This window comes from Myxocyprinus asiaticus, chromosome 22 (genome assembly GCF_019703515.2).
Source record: "Myxocyprinus asiaticus isolate MX2 ecotype Aquarium Trade chromosome 22, UBuf_Myxa_2, whole genome shotgun sequence".
NCBI lineage: Eukaryota > Metazoa > Chordata > Actinopteri > Cypriniformes > Catostomidae > Myxocyprinus > Myxocyprinus asiaticus.
In genome coordinates this window covers 20,397,784-20,420,458 of record NC_059365.1, presented here as the reverse complement: position 1 = coordinate 20,420,458, position 22,675 = coordinate 20,397,784, and the positions used below count along the sequence as shown (strand labels likewise).

Below are 22,675 nucleotides of genomic sequence, written 5' to 3'. Positions count from 1 at the left end.
TTGTCCCCTCCGTGTCGTTTGAGGAGAGTGGGCTCTCTAAAGGTCATCCTAGAGCACCAGTGCCCTCTGACCTTGTTTGCCCCGGGAGTAGCTGCTCTCTGCTGGGGTCACAGGGAAGTAATCAGAGCTCTGGAGCCCTTCCCAGGCTCAAAGGCAGAATAGTCCTGGAGAGTAAAAGAGAGCTTTTCTTCACCAGGAGACTGGAGAGCCTTTAAAGCGACAAGAGTCTTCTAGTGTGTGTTTGTGTGTGGGTGTTAGATAAGCAGGCCAAGAACAACTCCAGTTAATGTGTTTAAAGTTGTATACAGTACAAACACAAAAAACAACTCGCATTCACACAAACACACCATTAACCACCTCTCTCTGATTCCATTATGTCTATTTTTCTATTCATTGCTCTATCAGGTTGTCCCATAGCCAAAAAACTGTTCTTTGTTTCATTAGAGTTGCACAAGGTCAAGTTGTGGTGCTCACAATTGATTTTGATTGGGATTTGGGGCAAACAGTAATTAGAGGCTGATTTTTGGCTGGTTGCACCTGCTCACCTGATGAGCCTTCATTTGTTCCTCTTTCTTCTGGGGACAATCAGTGATTCATCTTCACAGTCTGTGCTCTGTAGAACTCTGGTTGATGGGTTTCTCTGTGTAGTAGGCTAAATCTGTTTCTGAGATCCTGTAAGTCTGAAGCTGTAAACCTGCATTTCAGTTTGAATCCAGAGCCTCGAGTGCTACCACCATTGATGCTGTAGGAAAGGGGAAGCAGGAGCAGCTGGCTAAGCTGACTCGAGGGACAGTGAAGTATATTTTCAAAGAGACAGATGTAAACATCTTGAAGGACCTGGTGAGTGAATTTACCCTCAACGCCACTCTTGAGCTCTGACCCAACAGTAGACCTAACTCAGAATAGATGCCAAATTTAATTTGATGTGAAGAAAAATGAGGCTGTGATACAGGTACAGTCCGTATATGTCATACTGTTGTAAGGTCTTAGGTGACTTCTGATTTTCATAACACTTTTTTTTTTTTTTTTTTTTTTTTTTTTACTGGAAATTTGTGGAAAGACCTATTTCTATGTTTTGTCAGCTGAAAGTTTAGCGCCCAAATGCACAATAGTACAGCATATTGATTGGACTGACTTCTATCTCTTACTGCCTAGTTTTCATTTGCACCAAATTAACTATGACATCTACTCTGACTCTGAAGTCTGTTGAGCATATTTTAGCATCAGGGATCCCTCTCATTTCAATGGAGAAGAGGGTGGTCTGTCTTCATGCTCATTTTACTTCATTCAGACCACATTCACTGCAGCTACATTCAGTTGTTGCTTAATCCTGTTCTGTACATACAGATTTTGCTGCTTTGAGAATGACAGCTGCATTTGCTTACAAAAATTGAGTTCTGGCAAACTTGCTGTAAAGTTCTCGCAAATTTGCAGCAAATTCGCCACTCATTTTAACATGCAAATGAGCTTTGCAGCAAACTCTTCATTGTCACCAAAGGATTGCTGCAGATTCACCACTACTGTTGAAGAGCTGCAAACTTCTGACAAACATTCGCGGCGAATCGCAAGCTAATTTGTTAAAATGTGTATGTTAAAGTGTTAAAATAATGAGTGGGAAATTTGCGGCAAGTTTGTCAGAACTATAGTTTTTTCGTAAGGGTTGTACAGCCAAATTCACTCCTGAAAAATGTAGGTAATGACATTTTTGTATAAATATTTTCAAAAATTATTATATTTTCATTAAATCTAGTGTAGCGTTTACAGAATCAAACTGAACAACTAGTTCTAAATTCAGTTATGCCAATCTCTTTTGAACACTGACACCTCATCTCTCCTGCTGATGTGGTGTTAGTAAAACACAGATATGGATTCATTTGTCTTTGAAAATTTTGATATGGGTCTGTCTCTCTCGCCCTGTGCTCTAGGGGGAACCCATGCTTTATACTACGGTCCAGAAAGAGCATACGGTTTAAAATTAGCAGCTTAACGAATTTAAACGAAACACAGTGCCTCTATTGACAGCCCTAAAAATTCCCTAATGTTAATTGGGTCAAAAATAGCTAACACCACACATTAACTTGTTGACACCCATTTTTCTTGTGTGTAGCTGAGAGATGCCAAGACATTGCAATGGTTATCACTACTGTATGTAAATCATCACGGGTTAGGGAGTGACTCCTGTAATCCATAAATGCATGGAACGATAATTTAGGGGATTTACTCATGCATTTAAATGCAGTTGTCACCCCAAAACTTTGCAATGTGTACATGACCACAGATTCACTCAAATGATTAACCTGAACACCCACCAGTTCAACAGCACAGCATCAGACATCAGTTCCCGTGTCAGTCCTAATGGCGGAAATCAGTGTTTAGGAGGAGCAGTATAAGCTGAGTTTTTGTGGGGAGGGTGCTTCAAAATGCAGAGTCCTCAGTCAGACTGACAGCTGAGGAATAAAGTAAGACAACTCCTGCTGCCCGGAGTGTTTATTCTGAGAGATAGCATTTGGAGATGTAAGGAGTATATAGTCTCTAACAGTGTTTATCTCTCTCACTGTCTCCTATTATGAACAATACATTTCACAGTCTGCCAACGCACTCTCTCCCCCAATCATAAACTTCATAAACTTCACACATTCCTGCAGTGCCTCAAGAGATGGCAAACCATACTGAGCAGTAGTAATAAAATCTCACCTGTCAGCCTCCCTCTTGAGCAAGTAGAGCACTTTTTTTTTAAACTTTTTTTTTTTAAGAAGAAAGGAGACGAAGAAAAAGAAAAAATTATGATGCATCAGCATTAAAAGAAATCATTCAAGATTTATGTTTGAAACTATTAGGAACCACTCATTGGCCACAGTTTACATTCTGCACAGCAAGATATCGATGGTCAGCCACAACTGACACCTTTTCATTTAAAATAACAAACAGGGAGGTTTGGTTCTAATTATTGTGGTTGTGGTCATAGCCCCTCTCTTAAAATAAACTGACCCTCTCAAACTGCACTGCCCACACTCATAACACAGGATCCTGTTCCCTGATGGGGAGCCTGCTCTGCTTCCTTCCTATCTCTTTCTTTTTCGCTGTTCTCCTCCCTCCATCTCTTAGTATATTTCTCTCTTCCTATTGCTTTTACCATTTCTCCCCTCTTAGGCTATCATTCCTGATAGGAATGATGAATACTGGTGATCTAGTTGCTCTGTAAGACAGTTTGACTAAACAAACTGTTGGTGGTGAAATCAGGACCTGTTTAACCTGTGCTGTACATTACTGGAGAGTCATGGCCAGATTTTTCAAAGGGGCAACAAGCCAGACCTCCCTAATCTCACTCAAAACCCAAAGTAGACCCACAGCCATTTTCATCAGTCGACGTCTCAGCCTGTTAACAGCAGAGCTGAGAGGCTCCCATGATCTACCTGAAAGAGAAACAGAGCCAGCAATTTCCATCCATCTCTGACAGCTGACTGTTTAACTTAGCTGATTACAGTAATTATTCACAGCAGGGCACCTCGTGCACAGAGGTGTGGCTGACAGTTCTCTGCGTTTTGTTTGTTGTTAGGGGAATATACAACATGAAATATCAATATACGCTTTGAGAATTGATAGTTTAGGACCAAAATAGCCATTAATCACAACACTGTTACACTAAGATAAGGTTTATGTTGCTCTGTATTGTGTTTTTGCACTGTATGTTTTGTATTTAAGTATATGTGTAATTGTATATTGCAGCGCTGCATATAGAGTTGGCTGAGCTGGAGAAGCATCGAGATGAGTTTGAGGCTGAAATAATGGCCAAGAAAGCTAAATACCTGGAGGAGACAGAAGAGCTAGAGGTACAAACACTCACCCTTTGAAGTTTACTACAAGCAGCTCTCAACATCTAATCTAATGTACTGTCTCTGGACAGAATTACATTTGTCAGCTGGAGGAAGAGCAAGCTGATCTTCATCTCCAGATGGAGGAGCAGAGTGGGGATTTTGAAGAACTGCTGAGTCAGAAGATGACTCTGGACATAGAGATTGCTGCCTACAGGTGATACTGTACATGGTTGACTACAGGTTAACTACAAACATATTTATTAAAAACAAGTATCGATAAAAAATGTGTATGCTTTTATTAGAATAAAACCTTTTTAGCTTAACAATATGCTAACGTCAAACTCTATTCAAATGGAATGTAATCGACTGTACATTAAGGTTTGGAACAGAGCTATAATTGCAGCTCATTCTCTTATTTATGCACTGGATCTCTACCACACGTGTTTTTATAAATCAGCTTCACAGTTGATAGAGGATATATGTGTAGGATTATGTCAATGCACAGTAGGGCACATGAGTGACACAATTTTCTGCTTCACAGAAAACATTAGGTCATTTCCTTCTACCCTAAACGTGCACTTTCATGGCGCTAACCGGATTGAAAGTACTCCCCTGATGTATGCGGCGTGATGCATCCACCCCAAAAACTCACAAATCATCGCTTGAAACTTTCCTAAAATGAAGCCTCCAGGCTCCAGATGTCCAGTTAAGGAGTATTGCACAGGAAACGACCACCTTACAAACAATGACTACGTTTACATGGACGCCAGAAAGCGGGTTATTGCGAGAAAGCAGTGTTCCGGTTTACATGCATTGTTTAAGCGGTGTAATTTTCCCGTGATGCTTGTGTAAATAACAAACATGATATCCAAGTAAGACTTCATTATTTTATTCTCTGTTGCTTCGCTTAATTTCCAAAGTTGTTGCAGTGTTTGTTTCCTTACCATTCTGTTGCGACCTGCAGCAGAATTGTGCTTCAAAAGTGGGGTTTCCCTTTACATAAAACTCCGGGATTCCTTCAGTGTAAAAGCGCATACAGGGGAACGTGAGGGACTGTCGATATTTTACAGTGGTGTTTATAAATGGGTATAGTTTATAGTGAATGTGCTTTTCCCACTGTAGTCCCAGAAATGTTTTGTTGACTTGTTATTGGGCTCCATCCTACGATGTTTGTTATTCGGTCTGTTCCACGCACATGCGCACTCCTCAAAAACCTGTTAGAATGGCACTTATGTGTTTACATTGCCACATAATCAGCTTTTTCCCGGAGAAACCTAGATGTGTTAAACCGCTTTTTCTTAATCCCTTAAATGGCGTAAGGGAATCTGCGTTCTCATTTACATGACGTTTCAGAACACTGCTTTCTGCAAAAACCCTGGAATAAACCACTTTTTAAGTGCATGTAAATGTGGTCAATGGCTCATTAAAATGGACAGAATGAGCTGGTTTTGTCTGCTCAGTCAACAAGCTAGGCTGTTGATGCCACCTTTCAAGTCCACCTCTATACTTTCTGGCCCAACAACTTATTTTTAAAGTCAGCTAGATTGTCTACACTGTAGACTCTACAGAATCTAATTTGTGCCTTGTTTTAATGCTATTTCATATTACTGCTGCTTTCTCATCCTTGATGAGAAACCATGAATAAGAGATGGAAGCTTGGCTTGTATATTCTTGGGTGCTTTAGGGAGCTGTCTGCTTGACAAACCCCTGATGACACAGTACTGCCATCTCCATTGCCATTTGGCTTGTGAAAAATCCCAAATGCAGTTTTTGCCAGATGCTGGTCTGTCTTCTCTGTGATGAGCATCATGTCAGATTCAGCGTCATTATCAGTTTAAAACCAAACAGGCTGCGCACCATTCATCCCAGCATCTGTGCCACACATTTCATCTTGATATACAGTTGCTTAAGATTATCCTAACACCATTTCTGCTCCAGACACGAGCGTTGCCTCAAGACTAAATCTCTCCCATTGTAAGCAATGAAGCTGTCTATACTGGAAGCCCCTTTTCTATTTTGGACAATTCACAAGTCACTTTATTTTACCTGTCAGTTTGAAATTTTTTGCATTTAATTTTATTCAATATGTATTTAACTTCTGATCAAAGCCAGCTTGTGATTTTCTGGTCCTGGGCCTTCTATTTTAAATAATCTTTTGTTTCTAAACGTTAGGGCTAGGTATTGATACAGATTTCCCAATTCAATTCCGATTTTTATTAGATTAGATTCGATATTGATTCATATGGGTTTATGTCAGTTATAATGTCCCTAATGCTGTTAACTATACACAGTGTTGGGGAGTAACGGAATACATGTAACGGGATTACGTATTTAAAATTCAATATATAAGTAACTGTATTCCAATTCAGTTACAATTTAAATCATTGATAATTAGAATACAGTTACATTCAAAAAGTATTTTGATTACTGAAAAGATTACTTTGCATTTTATTGTCATTTGTTTCATTTAATATTTAGTCCTTTCAGATGGAAAACATTTATACATATAAATGATGCAATCCAAAGTGCATTTGAACAGCAGTGAAACACTTTCTTATGATGTGTTATATTCATACGAGCAGACAGAGAAGTACGTTTGAAGTAAGTTTGGAGCAGAAGAAATAGAAATAAACCTTGTGTAAATTGTCAGCTTTACGCTAAGCTAAAATGCTATTTCTAGCCATTTTACATGCACATGTTACCAGGTACAATCAAAAAATTTTTATCAAGAAAATTCATGTTGGATCATAATTTCTTTTTTCTAGTAAGACGTTTGATATTAGGGCAAAAATTGTATTCTTGATGATAATTTTTGTATTGTTTTCCTGTAAAAATATCTAAAAATCCTTAAAACAAGATCAATTTGATAGATCTTGTTTTACAAACAACAATGCATAAGATATTTAGGTTTTTCAGAGAATGTATTTTTAACGTGTATTTTGTCTTACTGTACTGGCAGAGTTTTTATAGTCAAAACAAGTGAAAAAATGTACCAGTGCTGAAAAAGTAATCCAAAGTATTTAGAATCCGTTACTGACCTTGAGTAATCTAATGTAATACATTACAAATGACATTTTACAGCATGTATTCTGTAATCTGTAGTGGAATACATTTCAATAGTAACCCTCCCAACCCTGATTATACAGGGGACCTTCTAACTAGGTACTTTATGATAGGATATTAGTTTTTCATCATTTTGGTATCTTTTTTGCTTTTTAAAAATGAACAAATCCATGTATTCAGTAAATAAGATATATTTAAAATGTGTTTTGTTACATGTTTATTGCATAATTTGTACTATTTACAAGTATTTACATTGATTCGTTGAACACATGCTAAAACCGGCACTGTCTCTTTAACAGAACCGGCATTTCTGTAAAGAGCGTCCGTAGATATTTTAGTTGCTTATCACGAATTTGGTTGCAACTGGGAGTGATGCGCATAGAGTAAAAGACTGATTTTTCAATTTAAGAATCGATATCGAGATTGTTCAAATGAAGTTTGCGCTGCATCAAAAAATCGATATTTTTACCCACACCTATTAACCATATATGCAGTTAAAGCAATACTAACATTGTGTACAATTATTTAGCTATTCTAAAATAATGCAAATCCATTTTTTTTTCATTGCATTATTTTTGGGTGAACTATCCCTTAAAGATCAGGGCTTCATTGGAGCCTGTGATTATGAGATTCTGTTGCATTTTAAAGGAATTTATTTGTTGGCACTGAAATTGTTACTCTAACCCTCTACTTGTGCATATAAAATTTAGCTTTATTTAAAAGTCTGGATTCTGAAATTAAGTGTTAACGATTTCTTAGATATGGATGTTAAGTATCCTAGCCATGGGCTAAGCTTTAGGGCAAAAACAGCAGCTTGAGTTTTTTTTTTTTTTTTTGCTCCGGGGTAGAGGAAGAGAGACTGAGCCAAGAGGTGAGAGAACAGTGACTCCCAGACATGGATGCTCTCCTCTGGACTGAAGCAGACACAAAAAAACACTAAAACCACACGCAATTCAACCCTTAACAGTGAGTCACACAAATCAGAAAAGAAAAAGAAAACAGCTGTCAGACACACTTAACCTTCTGAGCAGATGTAAACCTTCACCGACAGATAAACATCTGAGAGTTTGTGCAAGCTCATTGATAACTGGTCAGTGGCAGGTAACTAGGTCCTCAAGAAAGACTGTGGTTTGTAGAGAGTGTGAGAGATGGGGTTGGGATTTTCAGTACAGACATCTTCTGTTTGGAGTTTCATAGTGCTTAAAACCCTGTCACAAATGCACATACTACATAAACACACAATCTCATACATACACACATTCACTCTTCCTCTCTCCGTGTGTGGCTCTTTTGAATCATTCACCCCTTGAGCCTTATCACTCTGCAAATACAGGCTGATGATACACTCTTTACCTTCAACCTTTCCTGTACATTCCAAAAGCTTTTTAGGGCACTCAGTGACTGATAAGATAGCCCTATAGCCTAACATTTCCAAATACTGTACTGCCCTACGAAGAAAGGTAAAACAGCAACACTGAAACTGAGAAAAATTGCTCAAATTTTCTTTGAATCCAAGCATCTTAGGGTGCTACACTGCCCACTTTTTCAGCCCTGTTTTTTTTTTTTTTTATTTTTTTTTTTTCAACTATTCATTTTTACCATAGGGTTTTTATAAAATTATTTTTAAAAGAGTTCTAAGGCATGAACCAAACCAACTAGCTCTGAGGTAAATCACAATGTTACAAAGTATTTGCAAATTGGACAAACAAAGACACTGTCTTTCATGAGGGAGTGAGCGAGCTGCAATCTCATTAAGCATTGTGAATCATGTAATTAAAATAAAAATGATGAACTATTCATTTTATAGTTTATTATAAGTATAGAAATAATATATTTTGTATGTTGCAAAATATTTAGGGATTTGTAAATATCTAGTAATTTGAGTGTATGGAGACCATCATGACTAATTCACAGTGCGTCATGGGCAGTGTTTGGTAAGTTACTAAAAAAAAGTAAACCACTACAAATTACTAATCAGTAATTGACATAAAATTCTAATCAGATTACTTTACTGATTACATCATTGAAAAAGTAATCACATTACTAATTACTTTTCAAGTTACTTTCGAAAACAAATTCAAAATAATCTCTATTTTCTCCTTGTTCATTGTCGCACACCCTTCAGCTGTCACAGAAACGCAAACAGACGTACATATGAATACACATTTTAATTGTATTACACATAAATATATTTTTTTAAATATTTGTAACCCAAGTAATGTACTTAAAATTAATTACTTTCATTGGAAGTCACTAACTGTAATCTGATTACAAGAATTTAAAATGTAATGTGTTACACTACTTTTTGTGTTTAAAAGTAATTTGATTACAGTAAATAATTACTTGGTAATCCAATTACACCCAACACTGGTCAGGGGCAGGGGCACCTGCTGACTTTTTTCACATTATCTGCAGGGATTTAGGGGTGAAGGAATTTAAACATAGTAAAATTTGTTATTTGGAGCTAGGAGGCCCATACTCTTATTGGTAGCTCAAAGCATCATTTAATTAACCACATATTTAAGAAAGAAACATGCAAGGGGTGGTTTTCTGAGTTCTGGGTGTGTAGATTCTGTCTGGGCTTGGTCGTGGATGTGGGCAGTCACAGCAGAGCTCGTTTGGCATGTTTTTTGGCATATTAAACATGATTTTTTTAAATAAAGTAGAAATAATTCAGACTGATGGCTTCTATAGAAGCAAATACCATTGATTAACAACATCAGAGCTCATAGTACGTTAGTCTTTAAAAGTATTTGGTAAAAATCAATTCCCCTATGGAGAAAATTAATGAAATTTTGACTTCTGGAACTACAGTATTGTGCTCTTGAGCCAAACCTGTCACAGGTCTAATCATAATCTAAGAGACTTTCTAAAGATTTAAGTTGACAACTGTTTTGACAAAATTTGTAGTTACTGTGGGTAGGCCTCCACTTTTACATTCACTTATTGGACTAGTAGCATGTCAAAAATATTTTTTTTTCTTCAGAGATTTGAGTGAGTCTCTTGTCTCTTTTGTGCAACTTATTAAGGCCTTTAAATAAATCTTTGCCTTTGAAATCATTCAGCCATTTATTCTTAATCTTTCTGCACTCAATGTTCAGTACATTTCTCTTTTCATGGGAGTATTTTCTGGAGAGATGGACTCGAAAGAGACACAATTGTCCTTCTGTCGGTCGAGTGCCATATTTGATGTCTTGTGTGGAGAGCCCAGGGAGTTTAACCCAGCATGGCCTTCAATCTTCATATTGAACCTGACATGTGAACACTGCTATTTTCCCTATCAGAAGATTGTTATTTGTGCATTTAAGATGAACATGCAGATGATAATGGATTAGATAAGATTATATGGGACCCAAGAATTACGGTTGAATTGAAGCTCATCCATAAGGGCCACGCTGTGGCTAAATTGACCTGTGCAGCCATGCTGACTCCTTCATTTCTGTGGAAATGAAACATGGGCAGCAGGAGAGGAAGTCACTCTATCTCTGGGGCCCTTATTTTCACTGCTGAGGTACTTTGTCATTCTTGTTGCCCAAGAGCACCAGATCACTCTGAACCTCCCCCTCTTTAAACACGCACACATAGCCTTCTGGGTGTTTATGATGAAGTATGAGACCCTGGGCCTGGCCTGCTGGCCTGTTGAGCTTTTGGTTTGCTTCTGGCCTTTCCCGAGGTTTGACAATGAAAGAGAGGCGGGAGGAACTGACATCAGCGGGGGGAGATCAAAAGGTCAGGCAGGGTAGTTTAGCAAGGTTTTTTTTTTTTTATTATTATTATTATATGCTCATTTTCTTTTCTCTTTATCTGGATTGTTTCTATCTCTAATGTGATGAAAATTGCATTCTCATTTTGTTGATGTACCACAAATTAAATTTGAAGAATTTGCACTGCATTATGTTAATCTTTCATGGATAGTTTGTGCATCATTTACAGTTTCATAATTCCAATTTTCCCCAATTTCAAAAGCAGGAATTTATTCAGCCTATAAACAACTGATTAAAATGGAAACAACTGCTCTTTAAAAAATTAACAGAATGATTTAGCTGATGATGGCAGAGCTAGACATAATGCATTGGTGTGAGATGTTAACCCCTTATAGGCCGGCAGTGACATTGACAGGTCAGAGGCCAATCTTCCTTTTAGCTTTCAGACCTTGATTACTTTGCAGTGGGGTCATTCATCAAAGCTGAGTTTTGGGTTAGCGATCAGTGACACCCATTTTGCCTTTTAATCCTGATGCCCTTCATGAGAATTGAAAATGGAGGGAGAGGAATCTATGAAAAAACAAAGATAAAAATCTCTCTTTATCTTTACTAATTCTTAAAGCTTCTGAAAGTTTACACACCTGACTCTGGTTGGACTATGTTATTGCTACACAGAAGGCCTGTACGTATATACAGTGCATTCAGAAAGTATTCAGACCCCTTTATATTTTTCACATTGTTATGTTGCAGCCTTATGCTAAAATGCTTTTATTGAATTTTTTTTCACATCAATTTACACTCCATACCTCATAATGGCAAACAAAAACCAGATTTTTGATAACTTTACAAATTTATTAAAAAGAAAAAAACTGAAATATCACATTGACATAAGTATTCAGATCCTTTTCTATTACTCTTGAAATTTAGCTCAGGCACATCCTATTTCTCTGGATCATCTTTGAGATATTTGTACACTTTGACTGGAGTCCACCTTTGGTAAATTCAATTGATTGGACATGATTTGGAAAGGCACACACCTGTCTATATAAGGTCTCATAGCTGAGAATGCATATCAGAGCAAAAACCAAGCCATGAGGTCAAAGGAATTGCCTGCAGAGCTCAGAGACAGGATTGTGTAGAGGCACAGATCTGGGGAAGGCTACAAAAAATTTACGGCTGCATTGAAGGTCCTCAAGAGCACAGTGGCCTCCATAACTCTTAAATGGAAGAAGTTTGGAACAACCAGGACTCTTCCTAGAGCTGGCCACCTGGTCAAACTGAGCAATCGGGGGGGAAGGGCCTTGGTAAGAGAGGTGACCAACAACCTGATGGTCACTCTGGTTGAGCTCCAGAGATCATGTGTGGAGCTGGGAGAAACTTGCAGAAGGACAACCATCACTGCAACACTCCACCGATTTGGGCTTTATGGCAGAGTGGCCAAACGGAAGCCTCTTCTCAGTGCAAGACACATAAAAAAAAGCACATAAAGGACACAGCCAAGACAATGCAAGAGTGGCTTAGGGACAACTCTGTGAATGTTCTTGAGTGGCCCAGCCAGAGCTCGACCCGAACCCAATTGAACATCTCTGGAGAGACCTGAAAATGGCTGTCCACCGACGGTCCTTATCCAACCTGACAGAGCTTGAGAGGATCTGCAGAGAAGAATGGCAGAAAATTCCCAAATCCAGGTTTGCAAAGTTTGTCATATCATACCTAAAAAGACTTGAGGCTGTAAGCGCTGCCAAAGGTGCTTCAACTAAATACTGAGTTAAGGGTCTGAATACTTATGTCAATATGATATTTCAGTTTTTTTTTTTTTTTTTTTTCCATAAATTTGCAAAGTTATCAAAAATCTGGTTTTTGCTTTGTCACTATGGGATATGGAGTATAGATTGATGTGAAAATAAAAAATAATTTCAAGCATTTTAGCATTAGGCTGCAACATAACAAAATGTGACAAAAATGAATACTTTCTGAATGCACTGTATATAAAAATGGATGAACTAATCTGAAAATAATAGGGAGGATTACACAAAAACATGTCTGTCACATCCATGTCATTTCACCCCAAAATCAAAAGGGATGAAAGAAAGAAGTTATATTTTGCTTAAAGAAAATGAAGCCTATTTTAGGAACATTAAGATTTTTTTGTTTTGTTTGTTGCATCATTTTTTAAACAATTTAGCACATTTCTATCCAAATTCATATAATTGTAATGAGTGCAGAGTTTTATTTTTCTTATTCCCCATTACCATCAGTGGTTATTCTCCTTAGATTCTCATAGTGTAATGCAGTATTTGTACTGCATTACAATAATATTTTACTAACCTGATAGCTAAGTACTATATAAATTTAAATAAATCACTGTTCTGCAAGTTTTGTTTTCTTTGATTTCGATGTGAAATATGACATTCTTATGTCATGTTCGTTACTGGTTTCGTTAGATTCAAAATCAAATAATATTGTTATTTGCTTCAAAGGAATCTTCCCATACACATTTCTGGGGAGTTTAATTTAAGCCAACCCTGTGTAAGGCCATTGCCAATGCTTTATGATATTTGAGCCAGACAGTATGGCAGTCTCAGACATGAAAAATTTGCTTGGGAATTGAGGTAATGTTGACTAGAGAGGAGCTTGTATGATTGAATTCAGCTATCACCTCCTGACAGGTACATTCAGCCATTTTATCCCAACCTAACTGCCTGGACAAATAAACAAAGTCCCTTTGAAAGAGAAAACTAATTTTTAAGGTTCAAGTATGCTGTGTTTGGAAGTGAGACCAAGCATGTTATTATAGCAAATAAACAAAGAGAGGAGGGGGTAAAGAAAGAAAATAATGACTGTGAAAATATACAAAAGTGAGAGTCAATTGAGAGTGTAAGAAAATAAAAATAATAAATTACAGAGACCTCTTTTAACTGCAGGGAATCTTCAAGATGTTTTTGGCTGAAGAACGCAGGCATCACTCATTCACTCTCTCTTTATAGGATCATGGAGTTTCCTTCATACCAACAGTCGGAGTTTGAGATAGTAAACACCATCATTCTTGCTCCAATTTGTAATCAGCCCTGTTGATTGATTCTCTTTCTTGTGCATGAATGTAAAAAGCTTCCATAGCACTTTTTTATAGTTAAAGCAGAAGTATTGGTGAAATAAATTGCTCTACATGTGGAACTGTCATAAACATGGGTGCAAGTTACTTGTGTTATTTGAGGGTTCTGTTCTAGAAGCTTTATCCAAAGGCAGAGATATTTTTGGTAAAGAATCACAGCTTATTCTAAGAGGTAACCTTGGTGTGGATCATCTTTTTATATGATGTATTCATAGTCTTTGTGTCAATATCATTACATTTGTGAAGTGATAAATTAATTGGTATTTTAAAGGTTAACAATTGTTTTTGCATTTCTGTTTTGTTCAAGTGTACAATTCGTCAACATTTCCTTGTCATTTAAACTGTGCAAAAAAAGTGCATAAGACTCGGTCAGAGTTTAAAAAGGTGCTTCTTTCTTTTGTAGCTAATGAATCAACATCACAGGATGGATTTAGTTGAGACAGAGACTTGGCAGGTTCTCACATGTAAATTGGCAGCAGTTCAATTATGTTGCAACTATCTACCAAAAGGACTTTGTTTTGTCAGTAAGCCCACAATAAACAAGGCTTATAGTTTGTAGCATATTTCATAGACTCAATAAACAGCCATTCTTGTATGTCCAAGAATAATGATGCTCCCAGACATGTCTACCTTATGCTCTACTTTGCCAAATGCTTGAAAATTTCATTATCCTTTTAACAACAATTTTTAACCCCAAAATATGTATTTCCATCGGTCTCATATCCTGTGATGCATATAAATGCATATAAAAAAACAAACAACCCTTACTCCGTTCATTTAAATGATAATTTGCTATATAGAAATAAACCATGTTCTTACAGCATCTGCTTATATCATCTTATTGAGGATATGAACTGTTTAGATCCCTAAAAATGCTTTTGAATGCTTCTTTCTTCATCTTTCGTAGTCATTTTCTTTCTTTCATGTCCCACCGAGTTTGATACAGCATTAGCCTGGAGATATGACTGGTGCTGTATTTTAAACAGATTCTGAAATGATTTTCCACTAGTTACTCATTCAACCTACTCCAAATACAGGTCTGTTGCCTCTCAGAACTGAAAGATCGAATTGGTAAACAGGATGAAATTGTAGCTTAAACGGGCTGGTGTGTTGGCATTCAGTTTGACTGAATGGTTCAGCTGTGGCTGGCATTTGTTGACACCCCTGAACCCTTTTGTAGATAATGTTATTTTGACATAAGACACATCCTGTATACTAAATAGATTACTGCAGACACTACATCCCCATTATCCGGATAAAGCTCCAGCATAATGTTCTAAGGAACCTCAACAACATATGGAGCTTATAGTGATTACCAACAGATGAACAGATACTTGCCCTTAAACTCTGAGGTTTGTGCCATGACCATATGTTTTGTAAATATTTATTAAGAGGTTTTGCTTGTGGTGCAGTGCATCTGTCACCATTAAATGCTTGGTAACATATTGGTGAACTTCATCCGAGACCTCTGGGTCGCTGTGGTAACTTATTTTGGTGGTAACTTGTTGTGAGGTTTGTAGACCAGCAATATGTTACAAATCCATTTGCAGACAAAACAATCTCACCTCTCCTGCTAACAACATCTGCTGGCCATTTGGGAACCATTCCTGCAGTCAGTGCTATTTAATATTCACAAAGTCTCTGGAATCTGGCTGGTGCAAGAAAGGGAGAGAGAACATGAGAGAAACCTGATGGAACACCCAGTGCGGAATCCAGACACTCACAGAAATGATGGGGTTAAACAGGAATTTTTGAACTCTGCTAATTTGAAGGAATGGTAACTGAAATGGCGCTTGGCCCTCTGGGGGGGCCCAGAGGCAAGGCCAGACCTGAGGGTTAGCCACACAGGAAGTTTACACAGCAGCATGCCAAATCAAAATCTATTTAATCATCAAACCAAATGAATAGGAGCTGTCCGCCAGACGTAGCTCAGCAGCTGTCTCAGATGAAGACAAATGTGGTGCAGAGCTGCTGGAGTAAAAGCCAAATGTGCTCGAAGAAAAGCCTGTATAACAGAGAATGCAGAATAAACAGCACTGCGTAGGTGCACTTTCGCCCACAAACTTGCCAAGCCTTTTGATGGGGCATTAATACAAATTGAAGCGATATGAATGCGTTTTGTTGCTTTCATGCGAGCATGTGAGAACAGATATTGTTTTGCCATTGTTGAAGCCATGGAGTTGATTCATGGCATACTTTATGGGAATTACTTGCATGTGGAATTGTGACATAAACAATGTTAATTGCAGTTTCTTTTTCTTTTTTTTTTTTTTTTTTTTACTGCAAAAAACACTTCCCATATGGTTTACTGTAAGTTGCAGCAAGCCAAAAACATTAACCTTGTTAAACCCAGTTAAGTAGGGCAGTATGGCTCTAAAACAATCAGAGCATAAGAGAAAATCTAATGATTGATGGGCACATGAATAACTTGAGGTAAAAATTTGAATTCTAAGCAATTGATTTGCATTGTTTCAATTCCACATAGAATAAATGTAGTTTGTTTACGCATATGGATGTCTCTCAGGAGAGCTTGCTTTCCTTGCATGCAATGTTTGGTTTTCTCATGAATCTAATATCTGGGTTTAAGAAAGCAAAGCAAATAGAGAAACCTAGCCCTAAATAATGTAACCAGTCTGATATGTATAGAAGTCAGATCATTTCATATGCATGAGAATATTTCTTTGTCAACAACTCAAGTAGTAATCATCAGGATGGTATTAGGCTTCTGGGTGGCATTGCAATTTACTGAAAAATCCCTTTTTGGGCCTTTGCCAGAACTATCATTGGTTAGCCCACCATCCTGCGGAGAAGAGAGAAGCGCTTGTGTATGTTTGAGACTGATGCTGTAATGGTTGTCTAAACCTGGTGAAGGTCATTAAACCAGGGCTCAACTTTAAGCATTGTGTGCTTGTCCTCCGCACAAGTAAATTGGTCATTCACTTGTGCGATTAAAAAAGTTACTTGTACGGAGAGAACATTAAATGCTCATGTAACATGTCAGAGTTGTATATTTGTATATATGTTATATATTTTTCTACAATTATGACCAATGCCCAACCTAATAGTGTACCTATGCAATCAACTCAATTCTCTGCGACAGATATGTAAACTGCACTGGGTAGGGAAGGAGGCTATTGTCATATGGTAATTATTTTATGTTACGTATCATAGTCAAATAAAGAAAAGCCTCATCACCATCATTTACAGCAGGGATGCTCACAGTTCTATGAAATGAGATCTACTTTTTCATCATGTTGTTGCAGCAAGATCTACCATGTACAATAAAGGCTATACATTATCACAATACCAAAATTTCAGTAGTCGGTAGTGAAATTTGTTGATTCTCAATACCAGCTTCAAAACCACAACAAATAATAACACTAACTAATATGTTAATTATGGAAGAATGGTTTCAAGTTTTATGTAATTATTCAAGACTAGTAAACAGTCAGTAATAAAATAACAATAAAAACAGCAATACATAGAAATAGATTAAAAATAATAGAACAAAAAATTAAAATGAAGAAAATTCAGTGCTTTTTTTTTAACAGCCTTAAAAGTTTTTAACAGCAGTATCAAGTATTCAAGGAAACATTCAGAATGAAATGCAACATAAAACTACTACTGGTCTTCACTGTATGATTATAATACATTAATACTTTTTAAAGCTACAAAATTTATGAAGTCAAAAGCGGTGAGTGTTTTCTCGTTTGCTTGATTATTATAATGACACACTACACTAGATGGCAGCAGGTCTATTAGGTTACATTTATACTTACAAGTCTGACATTTTAATACAAATTCGCTTTTTTTCTCCGCTGTTTATGTTCACTTTAGACATCACTCTCTGTGTTTACATGAATACCTCAAGACGGTCATTTTGGCAGAATTTTGAAATGTATTTGACCATTCAGGTGCGCATTAGCGCAAGCATGTTCAGCACACACACATACGCCGCCTGTCAATCAAACGGGGCGCAGCTGATACTAGATCGCTTGCGAATTATAAAATGACGTGCTCTGGATTACAAGAATATACATTTTCTAATAAGTGATAGGCCTAGGCTATCGCAAATATAGGTGGTTATTTTTTTGTTATTGTCATTTTAATCAGTCTGCTTGTCTGGTCGGGCAAGTAAAATTCTCTTTCACTTGCCCCTTCAAACATCCACTTGTCCTGGACAAGCGTTAATGTCGAGTCCTGATTAAACACCACCTCAGTCTCTCTCTAAAGAATATCTCTCGTCATGGCAACTGCATAAACATCAGACTCTCTCTCCCAGAGTAAACGGGGAGACATGCATGGATGCTGCGTCTGAAGCATAGTATAGGGAACATGTCTGTTAGTAGGGTACATAGGGAATGAAATAATGTTGGACAGTAATATCCTGAGGTCACTTTCTAGTTGGACAAGAAAAATGACCCACAGTTTATTCACAGCTTTAATTATCCTCATTGATATTCTGGTAGAGCATTCAAAGATTATTTGGCCTTACAATACCGGTCAAACGTTTTGAAACACTCATTCTTTATTATATATATATATATATATATATATATATATATATATATATATATATATATATATATATATATTTCACATTTAGAATAATAGTAAAGTCATCAAAACTATGGAATAATATAAATGGAACTATGGGAATTATGTTGTGACTAAACAAAATCCAAAATAAATCAAAACTGTGTTATATTTTAGCATCTTCAAAGTAGTCACCCTTTGCCTAGAATTTACAGACATGTACTCTTGACATTTTCTCAACCAACTTCTTGAGGTATCACCCTGGGATGCTTTCTAAACAGTACTGAAGGAGTTCCCATCTATATTGGGCACTTATTGGCTGCTTTTCTTTATTATTTGGTCCAAGTCATCAATTTCAAAAACTTTTTTTTATTTTTTTTTATTAAATTTTAGTTTTGTAATTAAATTAATTAATATGGTGGCACAATTATATTTTTGTCTACAAAACTAATTTCAAACATTTAAGCATACGCCTTAAAATCAAAAGATTTTTAAGATCATGAGAAACATTTCAGTCAAGTGTTTCAAAACTTTTGACCAGTAGTGTATGTGGAAGTTGTTAAATTCTGAGAACTAATGCATGTTTGGGGTCTGCTGAGAAGGTAGCTCAAAGGTCTCACCCATCTGCAGGAAACAGCTTTCATTACACTGCCTGAATGCCAAATATAAGTTATGGTAAACAAGTCCTTGATTTCCATAGTTTTGGTACCATGCACTTCAACTAAATTTGTTTTGTTGTTTTATTTACTAATAGAGATTTCTGTACAATGTGTCGCACTCATTCAGTGTTTTGGCAGACTGTAGGCTGGGGGGGCTGCCCACTTGTGGGAGCTATGACCTGCTTGTCTGATTTTTATGATGTTGCACTTATGTTAGGCTTTATCATGTTGACGAAAAGAAATGGACTGTATCGAGTGGGCCACTTTAATGTGTTGAAAATCCCCAGCCAGGCAAAGCAGTAAATTGTTTTGGTTTGCAGCAGATGTTGTCTGGCTACCTACAGTACTAATAACTCATTCGCAATTCCTTTGTTTGTTTGTGGAAGACTCCTAGAGTGTCTGAATTGCTCTGCCGGTTTGTGTTCAGGGCTACGGCCAGTAGCCAAGAGAGATTGGGTCACTCAGCCAAACTGTATCATGGCAACTACAAATGTGGTTATCATGGCTAAACTGATTGTGCTCTTCTAGTAACTAGTGGAAACTTTCAGCTGCCTATTGGTGCTGGATCAAATGCCAGCTGTTTATTATCAAAACTCAATAAGTAACCAGTTTAACACACTCAAATATAGGGTAGTTGTTTAAAGATTCTCTTGCCTTCTGTGGACCCTCACAAAAAAAAAAAAATTGTTGCTGCTTGTTCAGTTTACTTAATTAAAATGAACTAAAGCAATACAAGTCTAGAACATTTTGTCACAGCTTGATTTTTCTGTGTTCTTTCCATTTAGATTTGAAAAATGGAAGTTTACTTAATCCATTTGAGTTGGGACTACATGAATACTTTTTGTGGTGTTAATGTAGCATTGATAAAACTGGGCGGGGGATTTCCATTTCCCAGTATGCTTTGCATGGGACTCGATAGGGAGAGTAAATGTTAAAATTAAGTGTTATTTTATGTTTTTGTGCAAGATGAATATAAAGGGGGATACTTGATTAATGTTTTGTTATGTTGAGATTTAGAAGAGTTTCTTTTATGTTGGTGTTTTGGGGGTTACGATTATAGTGAAGATTGGAGCTAATGATGCGGACAGGTAGATGTCTGAATGAAACTGATTACACGCTTCGTTAAGCAAATGCTGTGCTAACCAACTACACTCTGTAGTGCTTCCAACCAGCATGTATTTAGTATGCTAACTTTCACTAGTAAGTACGTAAATAAGAGATTTGATCGAGTTAATTTTTTCCCCCAATTCAACTAGGTTCTTTCTACACAAAGTGTTTGTGTTGAGATTACATAGTAATTTTAAGTTAAGAAAACTTATTTGAAACACGTGGAACCACTGTGCCCGATTGAATCAGTTTCAGCCAAAGAGATATTTTTTTGAGTGCTGGTTGAGACTAAAACACAAACAATGATGACACAAGCAGCACATTAAACTGTTTACATAGCAAACTTTCTTGTTGTTGTTTATCATAGCTTAGCCAAGACTTTTCCCAATTTTTTTTTAGGAATTTCATGAAGTACTTCATAAAAGTATTATAAGCCATCAACAAAATGTCAACAGCCCAGTGGCGATGCATTTTCAGAAACTTAAACACCCTGTTTCTAGTCTTGGATATTGAGGCATAGAGAGAGTAAGCATCCCATGGAGAGGAGGTGATGTAGAAGACCAACTTCTCCATAGAGAAACGCTTTGAAAATTTTTTAACGGACACTATCTCCAAATGGTCTAAATAAGGATTTTAACATCAGATCGTTTCTCTAAATATCTTTATTTCCACAATTTTGAAGATTAAATTAAAATATCTGTATTGAAGAACTGTGGGTATATGCGCATATGTAGAGGGAGGTATATTTGTATATAATATGGTGACTGTGAATGTATAATGTATGTGTATGCACAGTGTATATGGTTTATTGGTGCGTATTGTGATGCATTTATTTGTTTATGAAACCATGTTTATACAAGTCTTTGTATCATCTACAACCACACTAGTTTTTATTGTATTTTTATTTAAATTTTTTTGTTATTTATCCCCTTTTCTCCCCAATTTGGCATGCCAATTCCCCCTACTTACTAGGACCTCATGGTGGTACGGTTACTCACCTCAATCCGGGTGCCAGAGGACAGGTCTCAGTTGCCTTCACTTCTGAGATAGTCAATCCATGCATCTTATCAAGTGGCTTATCGTGCATGACACCGCGGAGGCTCATGCTATTCTCCGCGATCCATGCACAACTTACCATGCACCCCATAGAGAGCGAGAACCACTATCGCGACCACGAGGAGGTTACCCCATGTGACTCTACACTCCCAAGCAACTGGGCCAATTTGGTTGCTTAGGAGACCTGGCTGGAATCATTCAGCACTCCCTGGATTCGAACTTGCGACTCCAGGGGTGGTAGTCAGCATCAATACTCGCTGAGTTACTCAGGCCCCCTATTACCACCCTAGATTTTTTATTAGTTGGAGTCATTAACATCTAATTGCTAGCACCTGTGGGAACCATGGGATGTTTGTTTGAAATTGACATCACAAAGTCTGTTGTATTGTTCTGAGGAAGACTTGTATGAGTCGAAATTTTAACCACATGGTTTTAGCTTAAAATGTAAGTGTGTGAGTTTTTTTCTATTTTTGATAATGCTTCTTTTTTTACTCGGCACCTTGCAAAGTTTGTTTTGATGTGTGTAGGTTCTTACATGAACCAAACCAACCAGCTCACAACATTATAAACTTTGATTTAAAGCAACAAAAAAAAAAAAGGTATTTTAAAATCAAACAAAAGGACAAAAAATGTATGTAATCAAATAAAAATGGTGGAAATATATTCAACTGTTGATTTTAAGTTGTTGTGTATAAGTATAGAATCAATATATTTCAGAATATTAAGATATATTCAAATATATAAGTAGTTTGAGAGTGTAGGGAGAAATTTGCAGTGTGCCATGGAAGTGGGTAGTCACTACTTGGCTCTTTTGCTGCGGTTTGTTTGCCGTGATTCTCTGATTGGTGGATTTTCCCCCTCAGGGTCACAAGTAGTCTAGTTCATCACCAGGATTTCCACTATTAAACTCTATTTAAAAAACAAACAAATGTAATAAAAGTTGAAATAATGCGGAATTATGGCTTTAGCAGAAACATATTTACAGTTGATTAACAACCTCAGTGCTCTCGATAGGTCTGTCTTTAAAGGTTTATAAGTTATTGATAATAATTAATTCCCCTATGGAAAACATTTATGGGATTTTTACTTCTGGAATTTTTACAGGATTTTTACTTTCTCTGGTAGGAGAAATCAGCACTATATCCGGTGATGATACAGGAAGAATCTCTCTCTCTCTCTCTCTCTCTCTCTCTCTCTCTCTCTCTCTCTCTCTCTCTCTCTCTCTCTCTCTCTCTCTATCTCTATATATATATATATATATACACACAGTGGTGTGAAAGTGTTTGCCCCCTTCCTGATTTCTTATTTTTTTGCATGTTTGTCACACATAAATGTTTCAGATCATCAAACAAGTTTAAATATTAGTCAAAGATAACACAAGTAAACACAAAATGCAGTTTTTAAATGAAGGTTGTTGTTATTATTAAGGGAAAACAAAATCCAAACCTACATGGCCCTGTGTGAAAAAGTGATTGCCCCCTAAACCTAATAACTGGTTGGGCCACCCTTAGCAGCAACAACTGCAATCAAGCGTTTGCGATAACTTGCAATGAGTCTTTTACAGCGCTGTGGAGGAATTTTGGCCCACTCATCTTTGCAGAATTGTTGTAATTCAGCCACATT

The 22,675-nt window shown here is 37.0% G+C and overlaps 1 pseudogene; it reads left to right on the top strand.

Annotated features, from left to right (window-relative positions):
- The window catches only part of LOC127413188 (thread biopolymer filament subunit alpha-like), a 31,720-nt pseudogene that overhangs the window by 4,506 nt on the left and 4,539 nt on the right, over window positions 1-22,675 (top strand).